Below are 21417 nucleotides of genomic sequence, written 5' to 3'. Positions count from 1 at the left end.
GCATATACTACCATTTCCAGCTTGTATATTCTTTTTTTTTTTCCCCTTTTCTTTTTTTCGGAGCTGGGGACCGAACCCAGGGCCTTGCGCTTGCTAGTCAAGCGCTCTACCACTGAGCTAAATCCCCAATCCCCAGCTTGTATATTCTTAACCAATGAAAATTCAGACCTACCTCGCAGTGATAATCGAATATTGCACTTTCAGTAGTATTTGCTGACTCTTCTTTTTTTCAGCACAAGTTCCAAAGAATGAAAGTTGCTAGTATTAAAAAAAAAAAAAAAAAAAAAAAAAAAAAAAAAAAAAAAAAAAAAAAAAAAGAGAGCGAGAGGAAATGATCTACCAAGCTAATAAAGAATACAACTGCTGCTGCACCGGGCAACCTCACAGTACAGCACTGAAGAAAACAAAGACTACTAGCAGCGTTGGGAAGTGCTCTTTCAAAGCTGTTGAGTAGGCACAAACTTCTTGTTTCAGATCAAGTGTTGTGTCTTCAACTTGTGTACTCTTCTTTGGTGTTGTTGGTGGTTGCGGGTCTGTTCCTTGCCTGATCTGAACTTGAAGCAGCAGTTTCAGGTGGTAAAGTCTGTTCCGTTACACTTCATACTGGAGGTAGAAACAAAGGCAAAGTTAGCTATTAGAGAACCAGGAGCAGAACCTGGGAGGCTTAGAATCACTGTGCAGTGATGCAGGGACTTAAGTGCTCACTCTTGAGTGCTCAAGTGAGGATGGCCTACATCCTCTACAAAGACCTCAAATTATCCCCAAGTTCTGCTAATCTCCCTATTGCTTGTAAAGTTATGATATCCAGCTAGCACAAGATCTTATAGACATCTAACAGTGTATGGAAAACTAAGTAACTCCCCACTGGAGCTTGCAATCTAGATCAGAATAACTATACTGGAGAAATCTAGAATACAGAAAAAAAAAAAAATCAGCTGCTAGGCAAGTCCCCGGGTGCTCCATGTCACACACTATAGGCACACTTCCTTCACGGCTGTACTAGCAGCAAAGCAATACAGCAAACACAGACAACCAAGACAGAATTTGAACAGAGCCTGGAAAACTAAGAGTAAATAAACAACTAAGTATCCTACACATAAAAATCACCTAAGACAGCCTGAACAACTACAAAATTCTAAGTTCTTTGAAAATAGGGAAATTGTACTATTATGTGATTTTTCCTTAAAAAGCTTACTGTGAATGCTAGATATGTGGCATGCATGCATGGATGTCAAGATGGTTTTTTGGAAGTCACCTTAGGTTCCTAGGACTGAACTCAATTCCTTTACCCACTGAGCCACCTTGTTGACCCTCATGGGGTGTGTGGGAGGGTGGACACACGTGCGTGCAAGAAAGGTATCACTTTGTAGTATCAGCTGTCTTGGAATTCTGTAGACCAGGCTGGCCTCAAACTCAGGGACCAACCTGCCTCTGCCTCCTGAGTCCTGGAATTAAAGACATGGGCTCTCGTGGATTTTTTTTTTTTTTTTTTAAAGTCTTGCTTCAAGTCAAGATCTCTGGCATGGATGGACAATAACAAGTGTTGTGTATTTCAGAGGAACTGACTAGGTCAGCCTGGACAGAAGAGGGTTGTTAACAGTGGGAAAAGGTACACTGGGACAGCTGCAGTGGAACCAGATTATAAAGAGGAGCTCCAGCAATCTGTCTTCTAACAGACTACCAGGTCACAAGCGCTATGGCACATTTGTATGCCCAAACACACACACACACACACACACACACACACACACACACACACACACACACAGAGCAATAAAATTGTTATGAGCCATTAAGATCGTTCAGCATGTAAAGACTTTTCCACCATGATTCCCAGGACCCATGTGGTAGAAGAGAGCTGACTTGGCAAGCTCTCCTCTGACATCTACACAATTGTGTACATGCTCACTGATAACTTCAAGTACAAAGAAAATAAATGTAAAAACAATGTATTATTTTAGATGAGGTTTTTTCTTATGTTGCCTAGGCTGGTCTTGAATTCTTGGCCCCAGGGAAGGTGTACATTACATTTAGCAACTGTTTTGTATGAAAAGAAAAATGGTAGACAAGCTGAGGGATTAATATTTTCATTTGAAAAACATCACAAACAAGAATGGTGCCAAGGTGGTAAGATGGCTTATTGAGTAAAGGTAAATTATTTGGTGCACAAGCCTGAAAACCTGAGTTCAATCCCTGGGACGCCTGTAAAGGCAGACAGAGCAAAAAAAATCCAAAGTTGTCTTCTGACTTCCATACCTTGACTCCTGCACCTTGACATACTCAAAATCAAATACACTAAAGAGGAAAACAAGAATGACTATAAGGAGATCTAGAGGTGGTAGGACATGCCCACAATTCCAGAACTATATAGAGTAACTATGTTTCAAAAAACAAAGCCTGGTTGAGAAGGAGCAGGTCTTTGATCCTAGCACTGGAGAGGTAGAGACAGGCAGATCTCTATGAGTTCAAGGCCAGCAGTCTTCACAGTAAGTTCCAGGATACTCAGGGCTATGCAGAGAAATCTTGTCTCAAACCAGCTCCAATAAAATAAAATAAAATAAAAAAGTAATGTAAAATAAAGTGCTAAAAATGATAGGTTTGGTGGTACATACCCTTAAATCCCAACACTCAGGAAAAAAGAGGCAGGGGATTCAATGTGAGTTTAAGGCTAACCTGGTCTACAAATTGAGTTCCAGGACAGCCAGGAATACACAGAAAAATTGTCTATTAAAAAGAAAGAAGGGCTGGAGAGATGGCTCAGAGGTTAAGAGCACCCGCCTACTCTTCCAGAGGTCCTGAGTTCAATTCCCAGCAACCACATGGTGGCTCACAACCATCTGTAAAGAGATCCGATGCCCTCTTCTGGTGTATCTGAAGACACCTACAGTGTACTTTATATATAATAAATGAATAAATCTTTAAAAAAAAAAGAAAGAAAGAAAGAAAGAAGAGTCTGAAGAGATGGCTAAGTGGCTAATAGCACTGGCTGTTCTTCCAGAGGTCTTCAGTTCAAATCCCAGCAACCACATGATGGCTCACAACCATCTGTAATGGGATCTGATGCCCTTTTCTGGTGTGTCTGAAGACAGCTACAGTGTACTCATATATATAAAATAAATAAAATTCTTTAAAAAAAAAGGAAAAAGGAGGAAAAACGATGTCTTTAAATTTGAACTGGAGTGACATACGTCTAATAAGTAAACAAAGACTCCTACAATCTACAGTCTGAGAGTACTGCAGAACTAATCTTGGATACTAATGAGGCCCTAGCAATATATATTAAGCACAACTGAGTAGAGGAATTAGTATCTTATTTGTGAGATTTTATAGGTAACTGAATGGTTTTCAACCAAATCAAGTCTAAAAACTTGTAACATTTATATAAAATTGGCTAGCTACTCCAAATAATATTCATAGGTGGTGTTGACTCATAACTGTCTGAAGACAAATACATCTCCCTTTATTCCTTCTAAAGCCAGACAGGTTAAGAGTAGAGAACAATTGGGCTGGAGAGATGGCTCAGAGGTTAAGAGCACTGGCTGCTCTTCCTGAGTTCAATTCCCAACAACCACATGGTAGCTCATAATCATCTATAACAAGGTCTGGTGCCCTCTTCTGGCATGTAGGCATACAGCAGGTAGAATGCTGTATACATAATAAATCTTAAAAAAAAAAAAAGTAGAGAACAATCAGTCTCATCTGTCTCCCACTGTTCTACAGGGAAAGAATATCACTAATTACCAACTATTATGTTATTCTAGGAGTTAAAGCAAAAAGCACCTTTTTTTAAAGAGGAAAAACAAAGACCCAATAAAAGTGGTCAGAATCGGGCTGGAGAGATGGCTCAGTGGTTAAGAGCACTGACTGCTCTACCAGAGGTCCTGAGTTCAATTCCCAGCAACCACATGGTGGCTCACGACCATCTGTAATGGGATCTGATGCCCTCTTCTGGTGTGTGTGAAGACAGTGACAGTGTATTCATATGCATAAAATAAATAATCAAATCTTTAAAAAAAAAAAAAAGTGGTCAGAATCTCCACTACCAGAACTTCGTTGAATGCCATGCTTATAAAATTTCCAACAGGAAATATACGTTATAAATAAAATTCTCGCCTTTGGAGTTACATTAAGTTCAAATACATCACATGCACCACAAATGAAGCTATGTTTGAGAGGAAAGGAGGCCGGCCAAGGGCATATGGTGGGAAGGGGGAAGTGTGAAGGGGGGAAGGGAGCAAGAATGGAGAAGAACAAAGAAACAAGAGTGTCCCTTTCTGTTTTCTTCCTCCTTTGTGTGTTTTGTGGTGCTGAGAACTGAACTCTCTACCTCACACACGCTAGGCAAATGCTCTATTGCTGAGCTACACCTCTTTTGGAATTAAGTTTAATGATAAACTTTAGATAATGTTGGGCTGTGGTGAACTCCTTTAATCTTAGCACTTGGGAGACACAGGCTGACAAATCTGAGGCCAGCTTGACCTAGAGTTCAAGGACAGCCAAAGCAACAGAGAAGCCCTGTCCATCCATCCATCCAACCAACCAACTAACCAACCAACCAACCAAAAACCCCAAACTTGAGATAACTAACAATATAAATTGGCGGGTTGACAGATCTGGCCAGCCTTGTCTACAAATCAGGTTCTAGGATAGAAATCCTGTCTTGAAAAACTAACAAAATAAATAAATAAAATTAAAAATACAAGTCATAATCTATTAAGGGAAACTAAAAAAAAAAAATTGATCCAACTATTTAGTATTAACAACTGGGCTGGGCTGTTAGGAGACCTGGATACTGGGAACATTTAAACTTATGTATCTAGCATGGAACTGCTATTAAACACAACAGTTAGGGTGGGAAGCTAACGAAATTATTTTCCAACAAAATCTCCTCTATGCTGGGTCTTACTGAGATATTATGTAGTCCACTATAACCCTGAACTTTTAACACTGTCTCTGCCATCCCTCTTGAAAGTTGAGATTGCCAAGTTTACTTCTATAATCGGTTTTACGCTGGGCTGAACCCAGAACTTTGAGCACATCAGTCAAACTCTTAAGCTATAGCCCCAGAACATACATTTGTACATCTATCTACATTTCTAATTTAAACTTTCCTGCTGGTCATGGTGGTACATGCCTTTAATCTCAACATTCATGAATGATGAGGCAGATTTCTGAGTTAGAAGAGGGCAGCCTGGTCTACAGAGACAGTTCCAGGACAGCCAAGGCTACAGAGAAAAAACCTGTCTCAAAAACCCAAGGGGTAGGGGATCTAGAAATCACACTGTTAATGTACACATGTAAATTGACCAAATAAATCAAGGTTCTGACATTCCTTGAAATTAGTGTTATTTTATAATTAGAATATATTTCAGTTCAACTTATCCCCCTGCCCCACTCCAGCAAGGTTTCTGTTATAGTCCCACAACTCCCTCTGTAGACCAGGCTGGCCTCAAACTCAAGAGATCCACCTGCCTCTGTCTCTCAGCTGCTGGGATCAAAGACATGAAACCATCATGCCCAGTTCTCAAGTTACATTTTATAAAAATATTTATTTATTTTTATTCATATGAGTACACTCTAGCTGTCTTCAGACACACCAGAAGAGGGCATTGGATCCCATTACAGTTGGTTGTGAGCCACCATGTGGTTGCTGGGAATTGAACTCAGGATCTTTGGAAGAGCAGTCAATGCTCTTAACTTCTGAGCCATCTCTCCAGCCCCCTCGAGTCACATTTTAAATGTTTAATAGCCACACCTAGCTTAATGGCTCAAGCACTGCAGAATAAGAAATCAACTGAGAAGGGAAAGCATGTCTTTTAAAGTAATAGTAAGTTTACTGGGCAAAGATTTCAACTAATAAAAGGAAACAATATTCACCAAAGACTTGCTTGCTCACTGAAGCTTGTAGTTACCAAATTAGAGAAACAGAAATGCAATATATTTTCTGTAGCGTTAAACCAGCGTAGTTTACCTGTGTAATGTTGGGAAACAGCAGACACATTTATTTTCTTTTTTTTTTTTTGGTCTTTTTTTTTTTTTTTTTGGAGCTGGGGACCGAACCCAGGGCCTTGTGCTTCCTAGGCAAGCGCTCTACCACTGAGCTAAATCCCCAGCCCCACATTTATTTTCAACTTTATATTAATGCTGTACCTTAGCATTAAAAGACTTTAAATATTTCTAAAGTTTTGTATTGCTTTGTTTTTAATTATGCACTGTCCCATTCAAGGGGAAAACATCTAACGGAAGATAAAGACAATTCCTAAATCCTGCCTGAATAAGAGAGACTTAGAAATAAGTGTGTTGGTAGTAGTGGCCCACACCTTCAGAATCTCTGAACTGGAGGATCTCTGAGATTAATAAGGCCAGCCTGGTCTACGGAGCAGAGTTCTACTGAAAGAAACTCTGTCTTGAAAAACAGGTCCTGATAGATTGATAGATAGCTAGATAGGGCTATATCAAGATAAATATATCTATCTCAAAAACCAAAAATCACAGCAGTTTCACCACATAAATTATTGCCACTAACTAAATTTTTATAGTTGTAACTACTGTGTAAAACTCTAAATTTGTTTTGTGTTCTGACAAGGTCTAAGTAGCTCAGAATGGCTTTCAACTCAAGACCCTCCTGTCTAAGCCTCCCAAAGTTTGGACAAAAGACATCAAAATGGTTCTCTCTGTTTTCAGAAAAGAAAACTTCAAAAGACACAATTCTTTGTGTCTTACAAAATGTCAACATTTCAACTTGATTTTGCAACAGTCTTAATATTTTACTACTAAAAAAAAAAAAAAAAAGAATCCAAAAGGAACTTCCACATATCACCTACCTTGTTGGAAAATGTATAGCCCTCATTGGGATGTAGTTAATGCCATTAAACTGTATACTTCCAAAAAGGTCAAAACTAAGGTTTTTATTATATAAAAATGAAATGACTAAGGGTCTGCATTGGGGTGGGGGGTGTGAAAGAAAAAGAAAACAGTTCACAATCATTCCTTTAGAGGTTACTCTTAAGTCAGAAGTTATTTTTATGAAAAAAGAAAACCTATCTTCTGTGCTTCAAATACTTTGCTTTTCAACTCAGCTGCTATAAATACTCATGGTAAACATCCAGAGCAGCTGCAAACCAAGCTACTACCATCTTTTTTCATTTCAGTTCTAAAAGTAAAAATAAACAAGGACAAATATTACATCCAAGTTTTTGTTGTTGTGTTTTTTGATACAAGGTTTCTCAATGTGGCCCTGACTGTCCTAGAACTTGCTCTGCAGACCAAGTTGGCCTTGAACTAGGAGAGCCACCTGCCTCTGCCTTGAGTGCTAGGTTTGCAGTGTTGGGACAAAAGGCGTCGGCAACTACTGCCTAAATTTTATAACTTATATACTCATGGTTGCTTGGCTGCTTATGTTCATAATCTACTTCTTATTCACATTAATAATCATATTGCCTGTCAATTTAATAATGAGTTTGCCTTCTAGTACCTCAAAAGGAAGTTGATCAACAGGCATGGTGGTAGTATGTGCCTTTAATCCTGCACTTGGGAGGCAGGGACAAGCAGATCTCTGTAACTTCAAGGCTAGCCTGATCCAGAGTTAGTTTGTAGTTAGTTCGAAGGCCAGCCAGACAAGGCTACAACAGTAAGACCCTATCTCAAAAAATGAAAAAGAAATTAAAGAAAAGGAAGAGGGGAAAAGGTAGACTGAGCATTTTGGTAGCTTGAATTAATATCCTATAATTTGGAACTTCCTTTTTTAAAAAGTAGGTTAGAGCAAGCAAGAAGTCCAGAGGTGGAGGCTAGACAGCCAAGTCAAGGCTAACCTAGACTACATAGTTTACAGCCATAACCATTCTCAATAAACAAAAGAAAAACAGACTTGGCAGTTTTGTGAATTACAAGTTCACAGCAGCCTAACATAATTTAACTGTCCAAATTCAACTTTTAAGACCTTTAAGCATTCTTATCCCTTTCTGCCTGTCCCCCTCAAAACGGCACTATCTTTTTGCTCATTTTAGTTGCAGAACAAGGAAACTAAGTGGCCTAATAATGTTCAGATTGTTTTATGCAGTGGAAAGTGTTAAGGAGTACTCCCTGTTCACCTGTGAGTCAAGTTGGAGACCAGCCACAAAGGTGTTTCTAAGATTAACTCTTTAAAGCAAAAGAACCGTATTGTTGAAACATTCGATGGTAAAATCTTCCCATTTGCTCTCGGACCGGGACTCTAACACCAGATACATGACAAAGCCAAGCCATTCATTGCACAATGTAGGCCAGCGCTTGCACCACGGAGGGAGGGCATCACGGAACTCTCCTAACACATGCCATTTACCTTAGACAGAAAGGTGGGAGACACGTGCCTAGAACAGGGCCCGACTCCCTATTCAAATGTCATGGGGCAGTTAGGTGTGGAGACACAGCCATAAGTGACTGTGAGTAAAGGTGTCAATTCCGCCGCGCTAGAGTCAGACGTGGCTGAGGGAAAAGAGGTGTCCCTAAGCACTTTCCTTAGATGGAACAGGGTCTCAACCCACACACAAAGAAGGCGCCACTGCCGCACTGCGCTCTGGTAGTCGTAGTCGTATCCCCAAAGTCAGTGACGGCCAAGAAAGACAAGGTCCCAAAAAAAGAATAGGCTCTTCTTCCCGGCCTCTTCCAGCAGCACACAAAGGACCGCGCCACCACCCCCTCACCCCTCCCGCCGGGACTTGTAGTTCCCTTTACCCCGGCCAAGCCGCAGAGGGGGAAGAGGACAGACTACAGCTCCCGGCAGCCTTCGCGCCCGAGCCCCGCACCCTCTGCCTCCATCTTGGCTGCGGTCGGAGCCTCCATTTTCGCTCCCTCCCCCCACTTCAGTCACCAACACCACACCAACACCACCACTACACGCACCTCCCGGCCTCAACTCCTCACCAAGGCTCCGCGGCCTTCCCGGAGGCCGAGACGGTTGAACCCGGGAAGAAAAAGGAAGCCTGGAGTAGGAACTCACACTGAGGTCTCCTCTATCCGGAATTCTAAGAGTGCCCACCCTGACACTCAAAAGCCCCTCCCGTTAACCTAAGTCTCCTCACTTGTCTTTAGCCTGGCTTGTTGCTAACCCCAATTTAACACTGAGGTCGTACTCACCCCAACAGCTCAGCGCCCCCTCTCCAGCGCCGCCATAAGCAGCACGGCCCGGTACGTAGGAATAAATCTCGCTTCTCTCGCGAGAGTTGCAGACTCCGAGCGCGTGCACGGGTAGGTGGGGGAGCGTGCTCTTAGTACGCTTGCGCGCAAGGGCTGAGTGACGCCAACCAGTGACCAGCGTTTATCCACACACAAGATGGTGACTTTGTTCTTTTATACTCTGGCCCCTGAGTCCTCCAGAAGCAATCTCGGCGTTTACTGACTCTGCTGCGACGCCGGGGGCGGAGCGGAAAGTGACTTTAGGCGTCTCCGCTCTTCCGGATCCTGAATACTTTCGGCTACGAGGCTTGAGTAAACCTGAAGTAGACACATTGCTGAAGGCAGATCCGGGAAAGTCATGGAAAAAGATTTCACTTTCCTCAGCAATAATCCAGGAGTCCTCAAACCGCAGTTTCTCTATAGTCACAGGACGGTCTTTCATCTGTCTCCTACATTAGAATGGATTTCATTGGTTTAGAGAAAAGTTTTTAACAAAGTAATTTGTAAATCTTAATTGAGACTTTTTGTCTTCAAGAAACTACATTGCTTGTTTCAGACAAAAATAAGCAAGGATGTATGATCAATAAAATCTAAAATTCCCCCAAATCACTTTAACTGTCCTTTTCAGTCACCAGAAGATATTTGTAGTGTGTCAGTCTGAGTATTTAAAAGGCTGAAAGCAGGGTAAAAGGATGATTCATCCGACTGAAGGAGAGGAGTGTGATGGTTAAATCTGACCATTGCAAACTTTTAATAGGCTGCTCTGTCAATAATCTTCTAGCAAAGCAATTACTTTACACAGGCTCACGGACTATCTACTTGGCTTTCTATTTTTGTTTGTTTTTTGAGACAGGGTCTACATAGCCCTGGTTGTCCTGGAACTCACTTTGTAGCACATGCTGGCCTAGAATTCACAGAAATCAGCCTGCTTCTGCCTGCTGGAATTAAAGTTGTGGACTACCATGCCCAACTTCATTGGCTCTCTTAACCATTTGGGGTAAAAGCTACCCCCCTGAGAACATTCCCATCTACTTCCTGCTTTTGTGGGAGAGTAGAACATTCTCATCCAAATGTACTTTCCTTGTGGGGAGACAGGACTCACTGGAATTTGCTATGTAGATCTTGCTGGCCTAGAACTCATGAGATTCCCCTTCCCCTGCTTCTCCAGTCCTGGGATTAAAAGGGTGTGCTGCCACAACCTGCTAAATGTGTTCCTTACACATACTTTGAATTGGTTATTCAGAGAATTGCAGACCTCTGTAGACATAGGTAGGGCTCTAAGGGGAGAAAATTACATGCACAGTAATAAGTAACAAATATGAATATTGTCCCCCACTGAGTGTGTGTGTGTGTGTGTGTATTGGAGGCCTCAATTTTGGGAATGCCAGAGCCATGGATACCTGCTAAGAGGAGTGTGTTGCAGTCAACAAAGCTGAAAGGAGTTGAGATCTGAAGAGCCCTTTGACATCAGCCTTGACGATGAAGTTTGGAGTTTGTAAGCTGGTTCTCAGTCTTGCTTTGGGGATTACAGTTAAGAGATTGCATGAATCTCAGAAGAGACTTTGAACTTCGGACTTTTAAACAAGTTTAAGACTGTTAAAGACTATGGTGACTTAGGTTTCTCTGGGTAACAGCCCTGGCTGTCCTGGAACTCATTTTGTATTCAAGGCTGACCTTCAACTCATAGAAATTCACCTACTTTCATGTAGCACCAGTCCTGGCTGACTATGAGGGCCTTTGAAGTTGGACCAAATGCATTTCTGCATTATCATATGGCTGCAAGCCTTTGGGGACCAGGGACTAGAATGTGGTAGTTTGAAAGAAAGTGGTTCTCCATAAACTCCTAGGGAGTTGCACTAGTAGAAGGTGTGGCCTTGTTGGAGCTGGAACTTCCCATGTAGATTATTCTGGTTTAGAAACCACAGAGACCTACCTAGCTTTGTCTCCTAAATCCTAAGATTAAAGAGATATCCGATCCTTCACAGCTCACTCCTCCCTTCTTAGTTTCCCTTTATCAATACAAGGAAGATCTTTGAAGGTTGACACTTGGTCTGGACAGAGATCCAAGTCATCTGTGTAATAAATAACCCTTTCCTCCTTTGCACCCCCACTCTCCCTTCCCTTTTTCCTTCTTCTGACAGGGTCTCTAAGAGTAGCCCAGACTTGTGCGGAATGTGTCATAAACCTGCCTCAGCTTCTCAAGTGCTGGGATCGCTCTACCAAGTCTACCCTAAAACATAACCTTTGATTACTACTGTTTACTTCTCTTGTGTTATTCATGGTATATGTTGCCACCACTCCCTCCCTGATGCCCCAGTGCACTCTTCCTTTGTGTATTGTTAGTATGTAATATTTACATGGGAGGAGCAGTAAAGATAGTATACAAGCATCACCTATCTTTTTGTATGCAGCTCCCATATCCTGTGCATCAAATAAACTTTGTTTTCCTATTTATCTACCATAATTAATATAGACTAAAATTATCGAAACTTCAGTGGAAAAGATTACATTTCTTTACACTTTATTCAACCTTGGGGATGTTTACCTTAATAAAGAAAACTAGATTCTCGGCTGTGTGGCATATGTTTGTAATCATAGCTACTTGGGAGGCTGAAGTAGAAGTGTGGGAAAGTGTAGACCATTATGGATAACTTAGTACGAACTTGCCTCAAAATAAAAAGACAGACAGACAGACAAAGAGCCCAGCATAGTAATACACCTCTTTAATCTCAACACTCAGCAGTCAGCGGCAAGCGAGGCCTATATGATGAGTTTCAGAACAGTCAGGCAGGGCTATGCACAGAGAACCTTTCTAAAAAACTAAACTAAACATAAGAGATTGTTTGAATTGTTAACTACTCTCTTTGCTCTTCTCAGCTTCCCCTAATGGAAGCATGTCTTTTCTCAATAAATTGACTCTGATTCTTTATTAAAAAATAAGAGAAGGGTTAGTGATGTAGCTTGGTGGTCCTAGGTTCACACAAGGATGGAGAGAGAAAGGAAAAGGAAAAATGAATATGATCCAGTTCTCAGAACTCCAGCTTAACGTCATCAACAATCACAAAGCAAATATAAATGTGTAAGTGTAGTAAAGGACAGGTGCACATATTACAACAGATAATCTCCAGCTATGAGAAACTCATCTTGAATTATATGAGGAAGTAGTATTCTCTTTGTGTTGGAAAACTTCCTTTTGGCCTCCTGCTGTTGGCCCAGTCATCCATGTCTCCTCAGTTCCCTCTTTGATGGCTTACTTTCCGAAGCACAAACACTCGTATCACATTCGTGGCTCTCTCTATTATTAGTTTATACCACTTAGTGATTTCAGGACAGGACTTCTGACATTCATTTTGCATCCCTGGTTCCTGACAATACTTGGCCTAGACACGTTTGAAAGGCTTGAATGACTTGCACTGGACAGCTTTTTATTGGATAGCAGAGAAGACCCTAGAAATTGGTTAATGCTTATAATTCCAGCACTCCAGAGATAGGAGGCCCTATAGTTCAAGGCTACATAACTAGTTTCAAGCCAGCCTAAGGATTATCTGAGACTCTCCCACTCTCTGTCTCTGTCTGTCTGTCTGTCTGTCTCTCTCTCTCTCTCTCACACACACACACACACGCACGCTAATAAAACCCAATGTCCTACTAGAGACATATAGATATAAACATTTCAAAACAACTGTTTTGTTTTACTTGCCTATTTCTTAAATACAGATATTTTCTCCTTTCCCTGGCCACACATTGAGTTTACGAATTCTTATTCATCATTACAAAAGAACTGCCTTGGGCTCTTGTACTAGAAGCAAGATCATGTGGAACTGGATTAAAAGTAGAATTAGGTCTAGGAGCACACATTCAGAAATATTACAGCAAAGGGGAATGTAAAACATAATAGTGTCAGTGTGTTCTTTGGTATAATTCATGCAGATAAAAATGTGATTTCTAGAATTACAGGAGCCTTTAAGCCTTAAACGGTCACTTCACCTTATTCTGGGCATGCCCCAATTCCTTTATCAATTTCGTATTTAGCACATCTATACCTAGAGGCATAAGTTTGAGCTTCTAAGGCAGGAGGAATATAAGTTCAAGGCTAGAACTGCGTTACAGAACAATACCTTATCTCAAAGTATGTGTGTGTCTATGTGGGTGGAATCTGTGCCACAAGATCATAGTACAAATCTCGAGAGGCTCAGGCATGCCAGTTACACTAGGCCCAAGCACACAGCCTGGGTTACATATTAAGTTTCAGGACAGTCTCAGCTTCTACAGAGAAAGACTACCTCAAAAATAAAAACCCAACATAAACCAAAGACCAAAACTTAAAAACCCACCAAAATACAAAAGCAGAGAGAGAGAGAGAGAGAGAGAGAGAGAGAGAGAGAGAGAGAGAGAGAGGTAATAAAATAGTATTATTATTTGGTTGGAACCCTTGCTCACCCCTGCACAAGCTGGGAAACCACACCTGCTCTCCTTCCCTCAACCCCTTCCCTAGCTAACAAGTTATCACCTTTCCCCTCTGCATTTCAGGGGTTCAGTTTTTGACCATATATGAGTACAATCCCAGCTCCTGGCTGACACATCATCACCTCTCAAATAAGAGCTATAAACCCTGCTTGCTGTAGCTGGGTGCTTGATTTTCCTGGGCCCATCCTTTGGGACTGGTGAACCCTCCTGGAAGCAACATCTGACAAATCTACCTTCATCTTCTTTTAACCTGCTCTAATCTGCCCTATATTGTGTTGGAAAATCTACTGAATATGATCTGAAAGATAAATTATTTATTCTTACTACAATTATGGCTCACAAGTAGCAGCATCTTTTATTTTAAGAAGAGGGTACTGGATCCACTGGAACTGGAATTAGAGATGACCGTGAGCTGACATGTGGGTGCTGTGAATTGAACCCAAGTCTTCTGGGAAAAGCAGACAGTGCTTTAGTCCTGGAACTCTCTGTTGAGACCAGGCTGACCTTGAACTCATAACTGTTTGCCTCTGCCTGGCCAACATTATTTTGTCTTTTTTAAAAATGATTTGTTTATTTATTATGTATACAGCATTTTACATGCATGTATGTATGCATACAGAAGAGGCCTATTACAGATGATTATGAGTAAACGTGATTGCTGGGAACTGAACTCAGGACCTCTGGAAGTGCTCTTAACCTCTGAGCCATCTCTCCAGCGCCTGTTCATTTATTTTTTGATACAGGTTTTCTTTGTGCAGTCCTGGCTGTCCTAGAACTAGCTCTGTAGACCAGGCTGGCCTTGAACTCAGAAATCCATTTACCTCTTCCTCCTGAGTACTGGGATTAAAGGCATATGCCAGATAATGACTTTTTTTAAGATGAATTTTGAAGCCAAATCAAAAGCCGAAAAAGTAGAAATCTTTTTATTATTTTTAAAACATTATTAATTAAAAATGAAACTTGGAAAATCATCTATACAATGGAGTACTCATAGATTTGGGGAGATATTTAGCCTATTTAAGGACCAACTCAGGGGCTGGAGTGATGACTCAGTGGTTAAGAGCACTGACTGCTCTTCCAGAGGTCCTGAGTTCAAATCCCAGCAACCACAGGGTGTTTCACAACCATCTGTAGTGTGATTCGGTGCCCTCTTCTGCTGTGTCTGAAGACAGCTACACTGTACTCATATATATAATAAATAAATAAATCTTAAAAAATATTAAAAGGATCAACTCAGGAAAAAATTGATTAATTACTTTTGCTTTTTTATTGGACTTTTTTTTAATTTACTTATTTTATGTATATGAGTACACTGTAGCTGTCCTCAGACACACCAAAAGAGGGCATCAGATCCCATTACAGATGGTTGTGAGCCACCATGTGGTTACTGGGAATTGAACTCAGGACCTCTTAACCACTGAGCCATCTCTCCAGCCCCCAGACTTATTTTTATGTTCTCAGAAACTAACAGTGAAACTTATTATGGCCCTATGCTTTTTTGTCTCTGTAAATATCAATATTCACCTTAGCTTTGGAATCGGAAACGAGCTTTGCAAGAACCAAATGCATTCCCAACCAAATCCCTTACATGCATGGAAGATTCTCATCCCCCCCCCCAAATTAAATTTATTTTAATTTTTATAAATTAAAAAAAACAAGCATTTTATGTGTTGGTGCTTTGCCTGCATGTATGGTTTTGAACGAAGTGCGTGCTTGCTGCCCAAAGAGGGCTAGAAAGTGTGTCACATTTCCTGCAGCTGGAGGTACAGACCTCGTAGGCAAAACCTGAGTCCAGCGAGTGCTTTGAACTGCTGAGCCACTCATTCAGTCCCTATAGGCAGTGAGTTACTGTCGTTGTTTATTTGTTTGTTTGTTTTGAGACAGGAGTATATGTGCAGCTCTGGCTGACCTAGGGCAGTCTAACCTCGAATTTACAAAATCCACTCACTTCTGCCTCCAGGTGCTCTGATTAAAGGTGAATGCCATCACTCTGGTTTTTGGAGGTTTTGAGTAATGGTACACAGGTGTTTTGTTTTTTTTCTAGGTCTGTATTCCATCAAATAAAAAAAAATTGGGCCAGTGGGGAACCTATTATTTATCTATTTATTTATTTTACATGAATTTAAATTTACTCAACTTTTTAAGGTTGTTTTGCTGTGATATTATACTGTTCTTATGTGGGAAAGTTAAAAAGTGAAGGTTTTTTGTCGTTTTTTGTTTTTGTTTTTGTTTTTGTTTTTGTTTTTGTTTTTTGGTGAAACTCTGGGTATAGAGGATGGGAAAGAGGTCCACACCCATAGTATCAGACCAGGAGCATATACCAGAGCAAAATTTCCACTAAACAAATTGAGACTAAGGGTGTGGTACACATCTGTAATCCTACCACTAGGGAGGTTGAAGCAGAAGGATCAGGAATTCAAGGTCAGCTTTGGCAACATAAATACCCAGGGCTACAAAATGAGATTATGTCTCAAAAAATAAAAATTATAATATAAGTAACAGTGTAGGAGAGAGAAGGGGAAAAAAAACCCCAGCATTGAACTTGGAGGAAGGGGTTATATAAATGTGTAAAACGGTTAGCTGTTTTAAGCAGTCACTATGAGGTCATAGCTCAGAGAGCCAAGGAACCTGAGAGGAGCATGGGGCAAAATACTTACCTGTCTGTCTTGTGTGTGAGTGTGCGCGAGCATGTGCATGCCTGCCTCTGCCTCTGGAGTGCTGGGGTTAAAGGCCTGCACCACCACACATAGCCCTAACATAATTTTTAATTTCACTCCTCTTACTTAGCTCCTGACAAAAGTCAGCTGTACTTAGAATAAAGTGCAAACTCTTCTGCAGCGGTCTAAGGACTCTACATGACAAATGCCCCATCTGATTCTCTAGGCCCATTGCTCATTGTGATTTGGTTCTGCCACCATTTGGCCCTTCCAACACTGCAAGTTTATTCCTGCTTCAAAACCCATGGATTTGTTGTTGTCTGGCCTGGGAAACTTCACTCTGTCATCATCTACCTGGCCTGTTGGCATCATCCAGGATTCAGCTCAGTTGCCAATGGCTCCAGTTTTTTTTTTTGTTGTTGTTTTTTTTTTTTTTTCTTTTTTTCGGAGCTGGGGACCGAACCCAGGGCCTTGCGGTTGCTAGGCAAGCGCTCTACCACTAAGCTAAATCCTCAACCCCATGGCTCCAGTTTTTTAACACCACTTTTACATTATTTACTGTCGTCACGGAAGGTATTGCTATTCGAAATTAATATACTTATGAATTTGTTTATTGCCTATCTTTATGAACTCTGGCACAAAGCTCTTGGTGTGTTTGATGACTGTATCCATAACAATCACATCAGTGACGTTCATAATCAGTAAATAATACACATTCACGTTTTAATGAGTGTAAGATTGTACTGATTGTGTTTATTGTGATTTATTTACAGATGATCTGTAAGTAATTATGTCACCAGGTGGTGGTGGTGCACACCTTTCATCCAGTACTTAAGAAGCAGAGACAGGCAGTTCTCCGAGTTCTAGGCCAGCTCTTGTCTACAGAGTGACAACCAGGGCTACAAAGAGAAACCCTGTCTAAAAAAAAAAAAAAAGAAAAGAAAAGAAAAGAAAAAGAAACAAATAAATGAGTTGCCAGTTTTTGTTATGACATGATACTTTAATTATCTGGATTATTTTGGTTTTGTTTTGCTATGTATCCCAGGTTGGCCTCAAATTCATGACCTTATTTCATCAGCTTCCTTGGCCTTACAGGGATGTACTACCTTGCCGGTCTAGAATTTTTATATACATTTATTATTTGTATGAGTGATCTTGAACTATCAGAGATCTGCTTGCCTCTGCCTCCCAGTGCCGAGATTAAAGGAGTGTGCCTTTAATCTGAAACTGGAGTTACATGTTTGTGAGCCACTATGTGGATGCTAGAAAGGATGTTTCTGTTTATTTCTGTGTTTATGTGTTTCTGTGCCTCTATGAGTTTATATGAACTACTGTTTGCAGGTGCCTGTGTAAGTCAGATGAGGGCACTGCATCCATTGGAACTGGAGTTACATGCAGCTTTAAGTCTCTCTCTCTCTCTCTGTCTCTCTCTGTCTCTGTCTCTCTCTCTCTCTGTGTGTGTGTGTGTGTGTGTGTGTGTGTGTGTGTGTGTGTGTGTCTTCACAGCAGTAGGACAATGATTGAGACAGTAAAGGTACTGGGAACTGAAACTGGGTTCTCTCCAATAGCAGTGTGTGCTCCTAATCTTCACTCCAGTCCCCTGCTTCTTCTCTTTGAGGCAAAGTCTTATCTTGTGGCCAGGAGTGACCTTGAGCTTGTGAGCTCCAAGACTATCCTGACTAAGCTTCCCAAGTATCTAGGACTACAGCCATTGTAGCAAACCCAGCTACAATTTAAGATATATTGTTTATTAAACAGGTCATCTAAACATATTTTAACATAATGCCGGCCTTGCTGGTGCACAAGCCAGTACTTGGGAGGCAGAGACAGGCACATCTCTGAGTTTGAGGCCAGCTTGGTCTATAGAGCAAGTTCCAGGACAGCCAGGGACACACAGAGAAACCCTGTAGGTTTTTATCCCCAAGTACCTGGAACTACAGTCATCCCCCAAACCCAGCTACAATTTAAAAAATGTATTAGACAGGTCATTTAAACATGTCTACACATAGATTTTTTTATTATGTGTCATCTGTATGTATATAGGAAGTCAAAATTTTGCAAAATAAATAGACAAATATTTTCTGAACATTTCCTGATAAAGTGATTCTTTTAAATCTTTTTTATTTTTTCAGTAAACTTTTTTAGGCTCTATTTTTATATTATCTCTGTAGGTGTTTTGCCTACATCTGTATCTGTTTGCCACGTAGGAACAGAGTCCAGTGGAGGCAAGAAGAGGGTCTTTGATGTCTTAGAACAGGAGTTAGACGGTTGTGAGCCTCTATGTGGGTGCTGGGACTGTCTGTGTATAGTTTGGAGGACAACTTGTTTTTTAAAGATTTGTTTATTTTTATTTATTTTATGAGTACACTGTAGCTGTCTTCATGCACACAAGAAAAGGCCTTCAGATCCTATTACAGATGCTTGTAAGCTACCATGTGGTTGCTGGGAATTGAGCTTGAGACCTCTGGAAGAGCAGCCAGTGTTCTTAACCACTGAGCTATCTCTCCAGCCCTGGAGGGCAACTTTTGGACAAGCACCTCTGCCCACTTTGCATCACCTTTTCTTTCTAGTGATAAATTTGATAAATTTTGAAAATTCCACTCATGATGAAGCAGCATAAGATGGGGGAGGGCTCTATGTTACACCACTGTAATCCCAATACTTGAATGAATGAGGCAGGAGGATTATGAGTTTAAGACCAGCCTGAACTACATCGAAAAGGCAAGGACAACCTGGGCTGTGAGGCTCTGTCTCAAAGAGTTAAAAAAAAAATCAGGGTTAGAGAGACCACTCAATGGTTAAGAGAACTGGCTGCTCTTCCATAGGACCCAGATTCAATTCCTAGCACCTACATGGAGGCTCACAATAGTCTGTAATTCTAGTCCCAAGGGATCCAAACCCTCTTCTGACCATTCTGGATAGTGTCATTCCAGTCCCTTAACTTGGGGTGGATAGTTTTGGTCATTTTACAAATTACGAATGTGTTGCCATTTTAAGAAAAGGATTTACAAATAATTATGGTCTTGGACAAGGAGGAAACTAAATAGGGAGCTTAGACTCAGGGATTTCTATCTTTCCTTTCCTCCTCTCTATCTTTCTTTCTCTCTTAGATAAAAGAAGCAGAGTTGAGAAGAAAAATGGGGGATACAGAAATATTATATGAAATTTGACAAATGGGTAGATTATTGAATCTACTATTAAACCAAAAAATATTTTATAGCCATAATCTCACTTTGGCAGAGATCTTTATGTTTTGATGTAGAATTGAGGTTATAGTTTGTTACACTGGTACAGAATTTTGTATATTGATATAGGTGTAAGGTTTTCTTTGGTATAAATGTTTGTACATTGATACAAAATTTAGGATTAATTTTGTTACAGCATAATTATGTATGTTTTACTCTTAGCTAGGCATTGTGCCTATGCAATTCGTTTAAAAATACAAGGTTTAGTCCCAGTCCTTTTAATAGCTGCTACTAAAAACTGTTTGGGATAATTAAGTAATGCAAGTTAACAGTCAATCAAACTCATGGTCATGTTAGATTCTAGTCTGGGTTATCATAGATATACATCTTGCGCTGAGATAGGTGACTAGAGACAGGCAACGTTTGCTTATTCAGATATGCTATGAATAGATCAATAGTCTTCAAATATCTCAGACACTCACGGAATATAGCATTTTAACATAATTTTATTAATTTAAGATCTTTTTTGACATTAAGACATGTCAGCTCCTGGCAGCACCTCATTTGACTTGGAAGAAGATGAGCATTGAAAGACTTCCATACGACTTGTTTCAACTGTGGCAAGGTAGCCACAGTGCACGCATGCCCTCCTCCCATCCCCCGACAGACAGACAGACAGGCACAGACACACACACAAACACATATAGACAGGCAGACAGACACACATACATACACAGACAGACACACTCAGATACAGACACACGTGCAAGCAGCCCTAACTTTATCTGCAGACAGAATGCTGTCTAGAGAGAACAAATGATTGCAGGATAGTCGACATAAGGTCTGTCAGATACTCTGGGCCAGAAGGCTGACGATAGATGCTCCAATGTCATAGAGAATATTGGGGACTGTCCAGGCAGTCAGCTGCCTCTGCCATTTCTATGATTTTTGGAAGATGTGTCCCTGTACTTCCTGTATACTCAGACAATAATTATTCCTTGTGTCTCTGATGGGGTTGAAGACTAGATAGTTGTATTATTACTATAAACTTATGTTGTTTAGGATTTAAGAAGATATTCTAGGTCTAAGAAGGTATTTTTAGGATGAGTAATTCAAATTAGATAGAGATTGACTTAGACACGGAACTCTGAACTCACAAGGATAGGATAGATACTTTCTTCTGAGTTGCCAAAAAGACTGGACTTTTTTTTTTCTTCTTTTTTTCCAGGACCTTTGCCAGGTATATATTTAAAGTGAGAAGGAGCAGAGGCGGGTTTTATCCTGGAAGCCTTACTGCTTCTGGGTTGGCACATCACAGTACGGCACATTTTCTGTAAGAAGATCTTTCCTGGGGACCAGTTGCAGTGTGTCGTGGCCAGTGTAAATTCCTTGAATAACAGATGTTCTGAGCAATAATTCAACATCAGAACCTATTTTCAGCATCTCTTTTATTTTCTCTGGAGATGTCTCATTTTTATGTTGTTCGAATTCTTCATTTATCTTTACTCTGGCTGCTTCTAATGCTCTCTTACCGTTTTTTAAAAACTTGTTGTCTGGTCCTGTGTAGTGTTTTAAAGAGCTATAAAACCTTGACGGGCTGACCCATGGCTCCTCATGCCACTGACTCCGCCTCAAGACTGGACTTTTTAAATGTAACTTTTATCTAATAATTTTCATAATAATTTCATAATTCTCCCTACTGTATGCTGTTTATTTTGGTTGTGAGCCTAACCTTTATGGCTGAGCCATCTCTCCAGCCTGTTGTTGATTACTGTAAGAGAAAGAGCCTTTTTAGTTAGACAAAAAAGGGGAGTTGTTGAGGTTTGTCGGTTGCTATGTATTGTAATGCTAAATTCTGCACTCAAAGGCCTAAGCCTAGGAGTGAATTCACAGGGTTACAGGCTTTTGTTGTGTAAACTGTGTTTCTGGATTTAAAGCTACTGGTTAAATAAAAC

The 21417-nt window shown here is 40.6% G+C and overlaps 1 protein-coding gene and 1 pseudogene across 6 annotated transcripts in view; both read right to left on the bottom strand.

Moving 5' to 3' along the window:
- The window catches only part of Csde1 (cold shock domain containing E1), a 36756-nt gene extending 27526 nt beyond the window's left edge, over positions 1–9230 (bottom strand). For 2 of the 6 annotated variants that reach the window (NM_054006.3, NM_001415020.1), the window contains exons 1-3: positions 9115–9230; positions 318–603; positions 173–290 (exon numbers count right to left, since the gene is read on the bottom strand). The gene's annotated coding sequence lies outside the window, so the exon portion shown is untranslated. Of the gene's footprint in view, positions 1–172; positions 604–9114 lie in introns of those variants that run through there. The other 4 variants (XM_063281178.1, XM_063281179.1, XM_063281176.1 and 1 more) reach the window with 2 other exon arrangements.
- Positions 265–21068, bottom strand: Lyrm7-ps1 (LYR motif containing 7, pseudogene 1; annotated as a pseudogene).
- Between the last annotated feature and the right edge of the window lie 349 nt (positions 21069–21417).

This window comes from Rattus norvegicus, chromosome 2 (assembly GCF_036323735.1).
Source record: "Rattus norvegicus strain BN/NHsdMcwi chromosome 2, GRCr8, whole genome shotgun sequence".
Taxonomy (NCBI): Eukaryota; Metazoa; Chordata; class Mammalia; order Rodentia; family Muridae; genus Rattus; species Rattus norvegicus.
Note: the sequence above shows the minus strand (reverse complement) of the source record. Positions and strands in the feature narration are given on the sequence as shown.